Raw genomic sequence first — 13,433 nt, 5'->3', positions numbered from 1 at the left:
ATCAGATTTTCAGCAGAAACTCTACAAGCCAGGAGGGAGTAGAACCAAGTATTCAAACTATTGAAAGAGAGAATTATGAGCCAAGAATAATATATCCAGCAAAGATATCCTTTAGATATGAAGGAGAAATAAAGACTTTTCCAGACATACAGAAGCTGAGGGAATTTTCTAACACACGACCTGCACTACAAGAAATACTAAAGGAGGCTATTCGACCACCATCAACAGGGACAATTTGTGGCAACCAAAACATAAAAAGGGGGAGAGTAAAGGCCTGAATCGGAATATGGGAATGGAGAAAGTAAGCGTCCTAAAGAAAGTGGAATACTCTAAATATCAAAGTTTCTTTTACAGAAACTTAAGGGTAACTACTCAAAAAAAAAATTGAGGACTGAAATAGAAACTGTAAGAAAAGAAAAAACAGAGGGAAACATCATAGAATACCACCACACAGAAATAATAGACAACAACAAAAAGGCAAAGAAACAATGGAGACACAGCCTTACCAGAAAACTAAAGATACAATGACAGGAAATCCTCACATATCAATAATCACCCTAAATGTAAATGGACTGAACTCACCAATAAAAAGGCAAAGAGTAACAGAGTGGATCAAAAAATGAAACCCAACCATATGCTATCTCCAAGAGACACATCTCAGCTACAAGGACAACCATAGACTCATAGTAAAAGGGTGGAAATTGACACTCCAAGCAAATGGTACCCAGATAAAATCAGGTGTGGCCATAATGATATCAGATGAAACAGACTCCAGGGTGAAAAAGGTAACAAGAGACAAAGATGGACATTTCATAATGGTAAAGGGGACTATACAACAAGAAGACATACCAGTCATCAATATTTATGCCCCCAATCAAGGAGCACCGAAATATACCAAGCAACTACTAACAGAACTAAAGGGAGAAATTGACCAAAACACAGTTATACTAGGGGACTTAAATACATCATTGACAGCTATGGGTAGATCATCCAAACAGAAAATAAATAACGAAATAGCAACCATAAATGACACATTAGATGAAATGGACATAATTGACATATATAGAGCACTTCATCCTAAAACATCAGACTATACATTCTTTTCTAGTGTACATGGAACATTCTCAAGGATAGACTATATACTGGGACATAAAACTAGCCTTAGCAAATTCAAGAAGATTGAAATTATACCAAGCATATTCTTTTGTCACAAGGCTTTGAAATTGGATATCAACTGCTAAAAGAAAGCAGGAATAACCACACACACATGGAGATTAAACAACATACTTTTAAAGAACGACTGGGTCAAAGAAGAAATTAGAGGCGAGATCAAAAGATACATAGAAACAAATGACAATGAAAATACATCCTACCAAAATTTTTGGGATGCAGCGAAAGCACTTTTAAGAGGGAAATTTATATCATTACAGGCCTATCTCAAGAAACAAGAAAAATCCCAAATGAATAACCTCACGTTACACCTTAAAGAACTAGAAAAAGAAGAACAAATGAAACCCAAGGTCAGTAGAAGAATGGAAATAATAAAAATCAGAGCAGAACTAAATGAAATAGAGAACAAAAAGACAACAGGAAAAATTAGTGTCAAAGAGCTGGTTCTTTGAAAAGATTAACAAAATTGACAAACTGTTGGCTAGACTCACTAAGATAAAAAGAGAGAAGACACTATTAAAATCAGAAATGAAAAAGGGGAAGTTATCACGGACACCACAGAAATAGAAAGAATCATCCAAGAATACTACGAAGGACTATATGCCACCAAATTCAATAACCTAGAAGAAATGGACAAGTTCTTAGAAACATATAGCCTTCCTAGGCTGAACCATGAAGAACTGGAAAATCTAAACAGACCGATCACAAATAACGAAATTCAACCAGTCATCCAAAACCTTCCCAAAAGGAGTATTTTGAGGGGGATTAATTTCAATGTGTCTGTTACTGTAATAAATTTTTTTTATTTTAAACATTCACCATATTTTTTTTATCACACCTCATAGATCGTTTTGCTGATTCTACTGATTACAAATGAGTCACTAAGGTCAGCCCAGATTCAGGTGGAGAGGCCACAGAACCCACCTGGGAAGAGTGTCAAAAAAATCCGTGGACATATTAAACTGCCACAATTCATTACTGCTTTGATTGTACAGATGGCACCAAAAATATGTTTGACCAAAAACAATCGAATCCATGCTGCTGAAACGACAAAGTGGTAATGTATGCATTTCAGCCTAAAATACAGGGTTTACTCAAGTTCTTGGAGGAGGCTGTATAAACATGCATTGCCATTTATTTAATCAAAGACAAAGTTGGTTTCTGCATGAACCTGCTCTAGACCATGAATCATGTCTATTTGTTATAGAATCATGCCGTGTGTTAACTGCATGTTTCACTGACTTATTTTTTTTAATTGACAAATAAAGCTGGTTTCAAGATTAATAACAGTGTACAAGAAAGAGCTGTCAAGTGTTCTATGTCAGTCTATTTAATAATTATACCATTTACAGAAACAATGAAGAAATTGTAGCATTTCTGATCAATTAATTTCACTATGTTTATGAGTATTGAACTATGCATCCTTTTTGAAACTATTTTGAGGGGAAGAAATAATGTTCTATGGTTTACTTTGGTTAAAAAAAAAACATTAATCTTTAGTATAGGAATTTTGAGTTCTCTGTTTAGACCATCAATATTACTTCACTGTGTCAATGAAATTTGTCTATGGAAGTAAAGTTGAATATTCAGATAAAAGAAAATGCTGACTTCCTTAACATCCAACTAAAGGGTGAAAATACCAGAAGGATTATTTCATCAGGACAATGAATCAAAAATGAGGACCCCCACACTTAAGCATATTATAAAATTCCCTGTCAGCAAGTCTGAGGATTATGTAACCATTACAAGTACATTCTCCCCAGCCCAATAAAATGACATTACCGGTAAAAGCTCAGAGTATGTGAGTAATGCATAATTAACACATTTGGAAAATCATGTGGCTAAGGCAAGTAAATATTTTACAAAGCTCGTAATGTACAAGAAATATTTTACATATTCAGTGCAAGGAGGAGAGTAAAACAGGTCAACTGAAGAAGAGGTTTGAAAAAGGTGGAATAATATTTTAAGAGGGAAGGAGGCATGAGTCTTTGTCCCAGGTCCTTGTGCATTTGGTTAAGCAAATTGTTCAAGGAGACAGAGGAGGCAAAAGTGATTCTGTACCCTCCAGCCAAGCTGGGTATAACGATATCATTCATGGACTAGCACTGAGAAGGTAAGGTGGGGCAGAACCAATGGGAGATGGCTCTGGATTGGAAAGAAGGTTGGCTTGATGAGGAAAGTTATGAGAAAAACAAACTGTGCTGAAACGTTAAGCATGACCTTCTCAAACACAGGTCAGTATGCAAGGGGCTCATGTCACTTTACTAAGAGTGGTCCAGCTCTACAAGCTTTCATGTTTTCCTTGCTCTTGATGAGTCTACAGGGGACACTACCTGGACCATTGTTAAAGATTGATAATATCTTAAAATTGGAAAGGACTTCAGAGATCATCTGGTTCAGCCATATTGCTTTAGGAAAAGTCCTCTGGCTCTCAATACATGACAATTTTCACACCTTCAAAGGTCCTTAGATTCAATTGTTAACTTTGCATGGTTACCACCCACTTCTAAGGTCTTTTCTCCAAACTCTCTTTTCTCAGAGCTCTCTGTGCACTCCACACTCTCAGAATTGTCCATGATTTCCCACTTTGCAGTCATTGTGGCCAAATACCATAGCTTCGTAAATTTCTCAAGTTCCCACTTTGCTGCTGAAGAGAAAGTTGGTTGGGTCATTTCTAAACACTTGAAAATTGTGGTAATTTCCTGGAGAACTTCTGAGAACCACCTGCTACACCCAGTGCTTCATGCTAGAAGGAAGCATCAGTGACTATTTCTGTAGCCTTCCAGCAACAGCCCTCAGACCCCTCACTCCCCCAGCTTCCCCACATCGTGTAAACCCTCAAGCTCTTAGCTTTCTGCAATATATACAGTGGCTCCGTTTTCCTGACCAAACCCTGTCTTCCTGTCAAAGTTTGCTTGTATTGAGAGATGTCCAAACTCTCCCACTGCACAGTGAGAGCCAATAATGCTACTCCAAAGCAGGAGTTCTGGGAGCAGGAACTCCCAGAGCGTGGGGTGCAGTGGTGCTTGGCAGAGGAATCACAAACACACTGGACTCAGTGCGTTTCTGCTTATACAAAAAAATATATGGAAGGTGTATTATATGGATACTGAGGTGTGTCCTGGAATTGAAGGAAAAGTTAGACAATCAGACTTCAGGAAGGGAAGAGAATAGATCTTGAGGAAAATGGGGAACTCATGAATTCCTCTGTCGTCATCTTTAGGTTTTGCTTCTCTCTGCATTTCTGCTTTGCCCTCCTCTTTCACTGCATAAAAGTTTTCTCTGTGTCCCAAGCAAATGGAAGCGAAGATTCTAGATTAGTTTGTACAAAAGAAGCAAGTAGAGATAAGAAGAGGGCCATTGTCCTGCACCAAACTTCTACATGGGTCAAGTTCACAAAAATTTTAATGCAGTCTGTGCACACAGAGACAGAAGCCTCAGCCTGGAAAAAAGCCATGGCTGGGGACCTGGTGAGAGAGAAGTCTGAGCAGATGCAGAATCACATTCCAACAGATACCACTGGCTCAGTGTGGAAGTGGTGGTTTCACTTTTCACATTGAAGCACAATGGTTCTTCAATAGTACACGGGGTAATAAACCGAGAAAATAGAAGGTGTGCATGCCTCTTGTGTTCAATTTCCTGCTGTTAAAGGAGTGCTGAGTTGAGGCAGCTGCCAAACAGCTCAACAGACTAAGTTAGAATGTAAGTGAAAATAAAACAAAGGAAAAGGAAAACAAAAAGAAAGGAAAAGACACTCCAAATGAACGTGAAAACAAAAATTCTAGTACATATTAAGAAATCTCATGCTGAGGAAAAAACATCTAGTAAAATAAAGAATCTGATATGAACTCAATACAAGTGAAGTCAATATTATGAACAGAAAGAGTCTTAATAGTAATTATGCTTTGGATGCTCCAAGAGATCAGTGAAGGTATAACATCTATTAAGAAGAGGCCAAAAATAAAGAAAAGAAAAGGGGGCAGGGTTACTTCCCCACTCCTTGGACTTCTGACCACAAGCAACTCCTCCTCCCCAAACCCCACTCCCTTCTCCCTTAAGGCCATCAGTCTCGTGCAGTGCACCCAGGGCATAGCCCAGAGAAGCCCCATTCCCTTTTCTCTCCTCTAGGCACTGGGCTCAGTAACTGCTGTCCACTGTACTCCAGATGCCACTCTCATCTGCTAGACTCCTTGTGGAAGTTCTGTTCTCCCACGGTGTGAGTGCTTTCTCTTTTTTTAATTAACAGACTATTTTTTAGAGCAGTTTTAGGTTTACAGACAAACCAATCAGAAAGTACATAGGGTTCCCAAATGTCCCTTCTTCCCCACCAACCCAGTTTCCCCTATTATTTATTTACATCTTAGTTTAGTTTGGTACATTTATTACAATTGATGAACAAATACTGATACATTATTATTAACTAAAGTCCACAGTTCACACTAGTGTTCACTGTTGGTGGTGTACATTCTGTAGGTTTTGTAGAATGTATAATGACACGTATCCACCATTACTGTATCACACAGGATAGTTTCACCACCCTAAAAATCCTTTGTGCTTCGCCTGTTCATCCCTCTCTCCTCCCCAATCCCTGGCATCCATTGATCTTTTTACTGTCTCAATAGTTTTGCCTTTTCTAGAACAAAATATTGTTGGAATCACACAGTGTGTAGCCTTTTCAGATTGGCTTCTTTCACTTAGCAATATGTGCATTTAAGTCTCCTCCATGTCTTTTCATGGCTTGATCGCTCATTTCTTTTTAGCACAGAGTAACATCCACTGTCAGGATGTACCACAATTTATTTATCAATTCACCTACAGAAGGACATCTTGGTGGCTTCCAAGTTTGGGCAATTATGAATAAAGCTACCATAAACATCCATGTGCAGGCTTTTGTGTAGATGTAAGTTTTCAACTCCTCTGAATAAATACCAAGAAGCGTGATTGCTGGATCACATGGTAAGAGCATATTTAATTATGTCAGCAATGCCAAACTGTCTTCCAGAGTGGATGGACCATTTTGCATTTCCACCAACAATGAATGAGAGTTCCTGTTGTTCCTCCTCCTCACCAGCATTAGGTGCTGCCAATGTTCTGGATTTCGGCCATTCACAATCGGTGTGCAGTGGTGTCTCCCTATTGTTTTTATGTGCAATTCCCTAATGAAACATGATGTTGACCATCTTTTCATGTGCTAATTTTCCATTTGTATATCTTCTTTGGTGGGTGTCCGCTTAGATCTTTTGCTCATTTTTTAATCAGTTGTTTGTTTTCTTATTGTTGAGTTTTCAGTGAGTGCTTTTTTTTTTTCTAATGACAGGTTTTGGAAAAGCCAGATCTCTAAGTTCTCCCAGGGCATTAACTACAAGCCACTGTGCTGTCCCCTGAGATGTTTCACAGACTTTGAGTTGATATTTCTCCTCTTTCCTGACTCTTACGGGAGATTTTTGATCTGTGGACATGGACCGTGGAACTGCATGGGCCACTGTTGATAGACTTTCTTCAAGGCCTATTTGATAACTAGAGCTGCAGCCGATGCATCTGGCCCACCCCACAAGCGATGGAACATTTTCAGCCCACAGTGTTATCACACTTGTGACAAAGAAGCCAAACATTAACAACTGCCAAGACTTATTTGTAGTCATGTCAGAAACACCCCTAGGATCCACTTCACCTCTCTCCCAGACCCTCCAAATCCCATATTTTTAAAGAAATCTGGGCAAGTGGAGGTTGGGAGAGCAGATGAGCATTGAGATCCTAAGCTGGCTGCAGCAACTGTTCAGATTACACTCACTGCTTTTACGCACACAGAGAGCTCTGCCAAGCATTCTTCTACCCACAGCTGGTGAAGAGTGCACAGGAAAAAGTGGGAGGTCTTCATCCTGAAACAAGGGTGGAAAGAATCATAGAAGAGACTCAACATAGGACTTGACTGGTATGGGGGTTAAGTATGATAAATCTGATTCTTCCACCAACTGGTTTTGACTTGAAGCATCTGATGAGCTTTTTCCTGCTACTCTGACCTCCAAGCATTGAGGATTTTACATTCACTTGAGAATCTTCCAGTGATGACAAATATCAGAATCTGACAATATCTTCATTAAAGAAGAAAAATCACCAAAGAAGAAGTTGAAGGAAGGTGGTGAGAAGAGAAAAAAGAAAAAAGATGACACTTTCAATAGTGAGAAGAAATGAACAAAGCACAGGTTTTCCCAAAGTGCCTTCAGAGCTTTCAGTGCTGGTAAAGAGAAGGAGAATAATAAATGTTCTTAAGGCTCTACATGATATGCATGAAATTTCAGAAAGAGAAATAGGCCCAGGAAAAGGCACGAGGAGCATAAGCCTGTGGGAATGGGGTAACCCCTCCCACCCTTGCTTCAAGCTTCTGCTCTGCTTCTGACAACAGTTTGCTTCACGAGGTCACTGCCATGGTTTCTCTGATTGATTTGGACTTGAAACAGCTGCTCACTGAGTCTCCCAAAGGAAGACCCTTCTGTGATATTGATGATATCAGAGATTACTGTGGGGTGAGATTGGACCAGAAATTCAGACAGTTCTCTTCCACTCTTGAAGGCCTGCTAGTGCCCCTGGAAATGCACAATGAAGAGCTGGTTCAGGCTAAGGGAGAGTGCGAACAGAAGTTTTCCACCCAGGATATAAGGGGTATCCAATTGGGCATGATGGAGGTACAAACCTAGAAGCTCGGCAGCCAGGTCTGATCTGAGGTGCATGGCCATCTGACTTCATTCCTGCCCTGCAGCAAGGAGACCCTGGTCACATTTGCTCAAAAATTTCATCTCTGGGAGCTGAAGGAGACTCTATAGAAACTTAAAGAAGCTATTGGCAGGGCACTGCCAGGGCAGATGGCCAAGTACCAGGAGGAATGCCACATACACACACAAACAAAGATTGCAGAGATGCTGGAAGAGGAGAAAGACAAGGAGCCGAGAGAATAGATGTGTTTGAGTAAGGAAGAAGAAAAGGGGAACAGAGGCTGTAAGAAATTACAATGGAATGCTGAAATCAGGAAGATGCTGTCAGGTGGTTATGATGAAACTGGAAGGCTATGACCTGGAAAGAAACAAGAGCCAGACTGGGCAGGACTGCATGACAGCTTTTCTAGATACTCAAGTCCAAACTCTCTGGCCCCAAAGCTGAGTACAGACCAGGTCTCTGTGAAAGGAGAGCAGACCGCACCATGGGTCCCTGACATGGATACTGACCAAGAAGAAAGTAATGGCTCCTTCAAAGTCAAGGTGAAGGAATCACAGACTAAGCCTTGTAAAAAGGTTCTCATCCTATCAGCCAAACTGGCAGCCCAACTGCTTTACCTAAAAGTCACAAGTCTTTATGTACGAACTTAAAAAGGGAATTTTCCAAAGCCTAAGTCTCTGGACCATCACTTTCTAGCTCTCTGTAACCACACCCTCAATAATCTGTCTGAACAGACAGTGGCACTGGAGCAGTCTGTGGAGAAAAATCCCAAGAGTTCTGGCTACAAAGAGCTCTCCTACCAGGTTCCCCTCAGCAAAGCTTTCCAGAACAACAGTCTAAATTGTGACACCTCAGAGCCCAGAAAAAGTCAGTCTTGTATGCAGGCACTGAAGAGCATAAAGCTTCACTCCCACATCCCACCAAGTTCCATTTGGCAACAACCTCCCAGAACCAAAATCTTCCTGTGTCCAACCCTCCATGGCAGCCTCTTCAGGAGGCACTCCAGCCTCCAACACAGATCTCATATGACGCCAGCCTCATCTTCCACTTCTCTGAGCCACATGGTAAAACGACATTCCACCACTCTTCAGGGCTATCTTACAAGGCTCCCCTTCTTGGCTCTAGCTCCCAACATGGGATTGCTTCTAGCAGTTCTGGAGGAATGAAAATTCAGAGTGCCATTTCCTCCTGAAAACTTACTCCCAGGTATATAGCCTTCCTCCACAAGACAGTCCCAAAAGCTGGCTTTAGTGGTAAAGGGAAGATTCTAGTGATGGGAGCCAGGGAGGAACAAAATCCTGACCTCGTCCCTGAAGCCCACCATAGTTAACAGCCTGTGCTCCTCAAAAGGACCTTTCCTGGGCTTCATAATTATGTCACTGGACAGTTAATGGAGAGACAGATCTTGGGATGGAGAGAGTATTGGGTTTGTAATATGGGAGCATATGTGTTTCTGAGTTCCAGCACTGTGGCAGATCAGTTTGTATACTTACATTTTAAATCTGCCAAACACCTTGGCATTTGGTCAGAGTACCTCATGGAGTCTCATTGACCAAGGGCTCCTGCTGGCCATAAGAGGATCCATGGAATTGTCATGGTGTACATCCATCCTCAGTGTGGTCAACAGGAAAAAAAACCTGGACTAAAGCCACAGCAGTGAGCCCTAGCCTTGTCTCTTTAAAAATATCTTAAGATCATTTAATGTATACTCATTGTGAGGATAATTTTTTTCTTCTGAACATGACAATGAAGCTCTTTTAGACAAAAGACATGTAGATCCATCAATCTTAAGATAATTGTGATAGGATTTTTAAAGGAACTTATCTTGGGCTCAGTTTTCACCATTACGATAAATGCATTAGATAGGACAGGACTGTTCATGGCATGCCATATTATAGGAAGACATAATTTCAATGCTTTTATGGTGGAGCAGAATTAGGTAAGTCACATCCATTTTCGCCCTCTGATTACTTCTCAAAGAACTTTTTAAAAAGACTGTCTGTTTTTAAGACAGAGCCAGTTTTATTTAGTTGAGCTTTTGACAGTTGAATTCTGTAAATGTGTGCCATCCTGACTTGAAGGTCATCTGGGCCCAGAACACCCAATTCCCAATCTAGCCAGAATTCCAGTTTTGTTTTTCCAGAATTCATACAAGTGGACCCCCCCAACCCCCAAAAGCCCTTATTTGGTCAAATCTTCATCTCTTTATGGGAAGTCACAGACAGGCCAGTTTGTTTTATTCTTAGAAATCCCCTTAGGCAGGGCTAGAGTGACAGACTTCTATGAAGTGTCTGTCATATAGAACAGGCCTTGACATCCTAGACCTTTCCAAGAACTGGAGTATACATTAACATAAGAGTGACATGAAGTTAAGCTTGTAGGACGGATCAAGGACAGACTAGGATAGATATTCTAGAGTTCCCAAGTCACCAAGCTGTTCACTAAACTAGTGACTATTTCACAAAGGTCTTTAGAGTGTTTGCTTGTGCCTGTGAACTTTGTACCACAAGATGTGTTTCAACGGTCTGCTCTAGCTAAGTGAATTAAAATATGTCAAGTGTAAACACTATCTGGGTGAATTTCATGGTTATGCAACTTATGCAAAATCCATAATGTGGTAGACTCTATAGAACAAATGACTTATTTTCTTCCATGAATAAGTTGCAAAAAAAAGAAAAAGACAAAAAAAGAAAAGGGGAACCTATAAGCTAAAAGAAATTTAAGATACATATCAACAAAGTGCAATGTGTAAAGCTTGTTAGGATACTGATTTGTAGAAATCAACTGAGGTTTTTTTGTTTGTTTGTTTTTAGTGAGATAATGGGGAGGAAATAAAACATTTATTTGATATTTGATGAAAATAAGGACTTGTTTTACTTTTTACGTGTGATAATGATATTGAGGTTATGAAGAAAGGAAGGAAGGAAGGAAGGAAGGAAGGAAGGAAGGAAGGAAGGAAGGAAGGAAGGAAGGAAGGAAGGAAGGAAGGAAGGAAGGAAAAAAAAGAAAGAATTTGTTTGGCCTTTGTCCCTGTTCCTGGGAGGTAATCTGTAAACCTTTGAAATTTCCCAAGTTATAGGACTGTCTTTGTTATTCATTGTGGGTCTCTCAGACCACACCCTATAGTTTATGCTACTAAAATGACTCAGTATAGAGGCTGTCCAGGCCAGAAAGACCAACCACATGATTAGAGAGTTGGGGCTATGAGCCACATGATATTAGCCTGACTTCTGGGAGCAGAGAGGGGATGGAGACTGAGTTCAACCACATGGGTGATGATTCAATCAATTGTGCCTACTTAATGAAACCCCAATACAAAGTCCAGACACCAAAGCTCAGGTGTGTTTCCTGGGTTGGTAATACTCCGCGCATGTATGGCCATATATTAATGCTGGGAGGGTAATGCATCCCTGAGGGTATGGAAGCGTCCCTAAGGACATGGAAGGACATGTTCTTGTCTTTAAAGATACATACAGAAGCATTTACACATGAACTGGTATGTCTTGAATTTCCTGAAAAATAATCTAGAGGGTGAGGAAAAGAAAGTTGGAACATAGATAAAACAAGATTAGCCATGTGGAATCATAAAAACTGGCTGCTGGGAACATAGATTCATGAAATTATTTTTTCTACTTTTGTATGTGTTTTAAATTTTCCAAAGCAAAAATAAAATGGTGATCCAGGTGGAAAGAAATACGGACACTTACTTTACACCATGTGGTAGGCAAAATTCAAAAATGGTTCCCAAGATTATAGGCCCATGATACACACCTCTCAGTTATCCAATCAAGTACTAATCTAGGTAATATTGTGAAGTTTTGCAGCTGTAATTAAGATCCCAAATCTGACCTTAAGATAGGGAGATTATGTTTTTTTCCAGTCAAGATGGTGAAGCAGGTAAACGCTGTGCTTGCCTCCTCTCACGAGCACATCAAAATTACAACTAAATTATAGAATAACCATCACTGAGAATCGCCTGAAGTCTACCTAAATAGAAGTCCTTTAACTAAGGATATGCAGAAGAAGCCACCTCAAGACTGATAAGAAGGAGCAGAGATGCAGAATGGGCTAGTCCCACAGCTACATGTGGAAGTTAAAAATCAGGAGGGATATCTTGGCTGTGGAGGTACCCCCTGAAAAAGCAAAGGGTTCCAACCCCACCCTAGGCTCTCCAGTCCAGGGTTCTAGTGCCAGAAAGAGAAGTCCCCTCAACTTCTGGCTGTGAAAATGAGAAGAGATTGTGGATGAGTGAGATGGAGGGTGGCTGGAGCCCCAGGTGTTCCTCTTAAAGGGCCGCCAATGGAGTTACTTGCTGATGGACTCACTCGCTCTGAGCTCCAGCACTGAAGAAGCAGCTCAAAAGGCACCAGGGACATACAGGAAGGAGCTGAACTGCCTGGCCTCAGATCGAGGACTGGAGGGGCAGCTTTCTACCGGACAGAAGTGCTGGCAAAAGCCATTGTTTATTTGTTGAGCCCTCCCTCCCAGCACACAGATGCAGGCTGCCGCCATATCTAAGTCTCCATCAACCTGGACAACACCACTTGTTTTGCCTTGGTGATTCCAGATCCTGCCTGGCCCAACTTGTGGGACCACACAAGCTGCTCCTAGTGGCTTTTCCAACAGCCTGTCTTGGTTTATGCTATGGACTTTCCTAAAATCTCCCAAAGGTTCACAAATCCCAAACAAGCACCATCTGCCTCTGCATGACCTGCACCTCTTGCTGAGTCACCCTAAGGACAGGCTTAGCCTGTCCCAGGAAACTCCAAGCCCAGTGCAGGTAGTGGCCATCCATGGATTGCTTTGTGGCTCATGTCAGGTGGCCCCAGGCCGGGCACAGGCTGCAACTGAACTTGGCCCGTGGTGGAGCCCCTCCCAGGAGGCCTCAGAGCCGGCGTACCTGGTGATCAGCTTCGGACCAAGCCTGGAGCACCACCCAGCCGCCTCTGCAGATGAGACACCCAAAGGGTAGACTGGGCAGGTACCAGAGGTCTGCTAAAGTGAATCCTGCTCTGTAGGGTCAGTCCCTGCACCACAGCTACTCCACCGTAATCACAGCCAGTTGTCACAACCAATGAGCCTGAGGGTCAATCCCTCCCACTGATGTGCAAACAGCAACCAAGGCTCAACTACAAGAGGAGGGCACACAGCCCACACAAGGGACACACCTGGAGGATCTGGCTCTGATGACCAGGGAGACTGCACCACTGGACCCCACAGGACACCTACGACATAAAGCCACTCTTCTAAGACTGGGAGACATAGCAGCTCTACATAATATACAGAAACAAATACAGGGAGGCAGCCAAAATGGGGAGACAAAGAAACATGTCCAAATGAAAGAACAGAACAAAGATTCAGAAAAAGAACTAAATACATTAGAAATAAGCACTCTAACAGACACAAAGTTCAAAACATTGGTTATAAGGATGCTCAATGACCTCAAGGAGAACGTCAACAAAGAGACAGGAAACACAAAAATAGAGATAGAAAACATTTAAAAAAAAAAGTCATAAATGAAGAACACAATAACTGAAATGAAGAATACACTA

General features: G+C 41.3%; 1 pseudogene; it reads left to right on the top strand.

The window, feature by feature from the left end:
- The first annotated feature begins 286 nt into the window (after window positions 1-286).
- On the top strand, window positions 287-12,853 carry LOC117016901 (ubinuclein-1-like; annotated as a pseudogene).
- The last annotated feature ends 580 nt before the right edge of the window (window positions 12,854-13,433 follow it).

Source organism: Rhinolophus ferrumequinum, chromosome X (genome assembly GCF_004115265.2).
Source record: "Rhinolophus ferrumequinum isolate MPI-CBG mRhiFer1 chromosome X, mRhiFer1_v1.p, whole genome shotgun sequence".
NCBI classification, from domain to species: domain Eukaryota; kingdom Metazoa; phylum Chordata; class Mammalia; order Chiroptera; family Rhinolophidae; genus Rhinolophus; species Rhinolophus ferrumequinum.
Note: the sequence above shows the minus strand (reverse complement) of the source record. Positions and strands in the feature narration are given on the sequence as shown.